General features: G+C 47.9%; 1 pseudogene; it reads right to left on the reverse strand.

The window, feature by feature from the left end:
- Window positions 1-1891: 1891 nt before the first annotated feature.
- On the reverse strand, window positions 1892-2622 carry LOC121024083 (uncharacterized; annotated as a pseudogene).
- Between the last annotated feature and the right edge of the window lie 211 nt (window positions 2623-2833).

Below are 2833 nucleotides of genomic sequence, written 5' to 3' on the forward strand. Positions count from 1 at the left end.
TTCTGGAAAAACAAAACAAAAGAAAGCAAAAGAAAACAAAACAAGGACAATGACGACAACAACAACAACTACAACAACAACAACAACAAAACACCTTCAGAGACAGTAAAAAGACCAGTGGCTTTTAGGGTTTAGGGGGAGAGAGAAAGTGGTACTAGTCGGAGCACAGGGCACTTTAGGGTGTTGTAACTATTCTGTATGATACTGCAATAGTAGATACATACCATTATACATTTCTCAAAACTTATGAATCTATATAACACAAAATAATCCCTAACTATTAGTAAATGATAATGTGTCTAATGATAATGTGTCAGTCAAGAATGGCTCACCCACCGCTTATAATTAATGTATCCACATTAGTGCAAGGTACTATAGAAACTACTGGGGGTGAGGAACCTGTATTTTTTGTGCATTTTGTCTCTAAATGTAAACTTGTCCTTAAAAAATGGTCTGTTTAAAAAAACCCTGATTTAAAAAAAAAAGAAAAAGAAAACAAAAGAAAGTGTTGCCTCTGGGGAAGAGGTGTTCATGGGGGAAACAAAGCTTTTGATTTTTTTATTGCAAGTCCTGATCTGCAATTTGGATGTTGTGGGTTTTTTTTTTAACTATTTGTATACAATACTTGGATTAATATTTCTCAAATAAAAAAAAATCTGTACACCTGTCAGAATAGATAACATGAAAAAGACCATATTAGCAAGTGTTGGCAAGGCTATCAAGTATTCAGAGCACAGGCACTACACAGGCACTGCTATAGAGAAGTTTGTGTAAATTGGTATAACCATTTTGGAAACACTTTGGAAGAACCTTACTAAAGCTGATAAGTTGGATGACATGTGACCCGGCAAATTCTCTCCTAGATAAATAAATACTATTGTAAAAAATGTTCACCAAAGGACGTGTCCTATAATATTCACTGAAGCTTTATTCATAATTACCCTAAGCCAGAACCTACCTAGATGTCCACCAAGAGTTGCAGAAATATTGTAAACTATTCATATAATGAAATTCTATACACCAATGAGCAGAAAGTATCTATACATACAATAACATGAATATCACTAACATAAGTTTGAGTGAAAGAAGGTAGGTGTAGGACACATAATTCCATTTCTATATAGTCCAAAACCAAGCAAAAGTTGTATATTCTGTAAGAAGTCAGAATAATTGCCATCCCAAAGGAGAGATAGACCGTGACTGAAAGAGGCACAGGTGTTCCCTTGGGGTCCTGGTACCTTTTTTAATGAGTGCTGATTCCACAAGTACATTGAACTGAATTGCATCAAGCTGTGCTCAGAATACTTTTAATAATATATGTTCTTTTTTGCGTGCCTGGGTGGCTAGTCACTTAAGTGTCCAACTTTGTCTCAGGTCATGATCTCATGGTTTGTGAGTTCGAGCCCCACATCAGGTTCTGTGCTGACAGCTCAGAGACTGGAGCCTGCTTGGATCCTGTGGCTCCCTATCTGGCCTTCCCCTGCTCACTTGGTGTGTCTCTGTCAAAAATGAACAAACACGAAAAAAATAATATATGTCCTTTTGAATGTATACTATACTTCAGTAATCTTATTTTAATCTGGGTGCAGACCCCTAAGTCACACCCTTTTTTCTCTACTGTCTCTTCTAAACATTTAAAGAATATGTACTTTAAATCATCCTAGAAGTTATATACACATACACATACACTCAAAGAAGAAAGAAATTGGCGGGAGGAGCCGAGAGGTGGGTGAATGGCAAAGAAACTCTAGCTTTATTACACAAGCATGGAATCAAATTCCTTTGGAGAGGGTGGGGGTGGAATGGCTTCTTCGGACGACTTCAGAGCAATTAGGGAACAAGAGAAATCATGGATCTGCCCCTAAAGTGCTGGAGACCTCTCAATCTGGGGTTAGGAAGAAAGGGGACCTCCCTTGCGGTCCAGGGGTCTCCTCCCTCCACAGACCGGTGCTGGGAGGCAGCAGAGGGCACACCCTCCCCAGAGTCCCAGAAGGCGCCGCCGCATCCCGGAGGCGCAGGCCGGGACCGTCTGGTGCTTCTTCGCCCTTAAAGTGCACTAGGGAACGCGGGCCCAGCTCTCACTGGTTCATCCCTCCAGGCACAACCGGTCCCGGGACTGAGAGGTCGCGCGGCGGTGGCCCGCATCTCACGCCCAGGCACTGGGAAGCGGCAGAGTCTCACCACGGGTGACAGGTTCACTCCCAGGACTTGGCACGCTTGGCGCTGCGCTTCTGCCAGGCTGCTCTCCACCCACACGTCGCCGACTACGCGGATGGTGGGCAAGGTGGTCAGCGTCGGGGTGGCCGCCCTCCCACTCTCCTCCAGGCTGCGACCCCCGGAGCAGGGCCCGGGGGCCGCGGGCTTGCGGAGGCTGCTGTCCTCGCGGGACGGCGGCGGGGGCGGCACCTTCCTCTGGCCGACCGCGACCGTCCGGGCTCCGTGGCACCTCCTCCTGACAGCTGGCCGGCGCGTCCGGACGCGGGCCTCGGGGGGCTGGTGCCCCAGCGTGTACACCACCTTCCCCTCAGGCGCCTCCAGCGCGGCCCTTACTGCAGCCCTAGAGGCTTCTCCCCAGGTGGCCGGGGCCAGGGCCTCCCAGGGCCTGCGCCACCGCCTCTTCATGCGGCTCAGGAGGTGAGGGCGCTAGGGGCCGCCTGCGCTTGCCAGGTCTCGCTGCTGCCGCCTGGCCCTGATGAATTTCCTACCAGGAAGCCAAATCAGGCGGCAGGCTGTTGAGAGTTACACCGCAGTTGCTAGGAGACCAGGCGCTTTGTGAGGTCACAATGTCTGCCTATCCTATCACTGCCGGCTGCCCAAAGCTGCCTTAGGTTGG

This window comes from Herpailurus yagouaroundi, unplaced genomic scaffold (genome assembly GCF_014898765.1).
Source record: "Herpailurus yagouaroundi ecotype Mexico unplaced genomic scaffold, PumYag 54875, whole genome shotgun sequence".
NCBI lineage: Eukaryota > Metazoa > Chordata > Mammalia > Carnivora > Felidae > Herpailurus > Herpailurus yagouaroundi.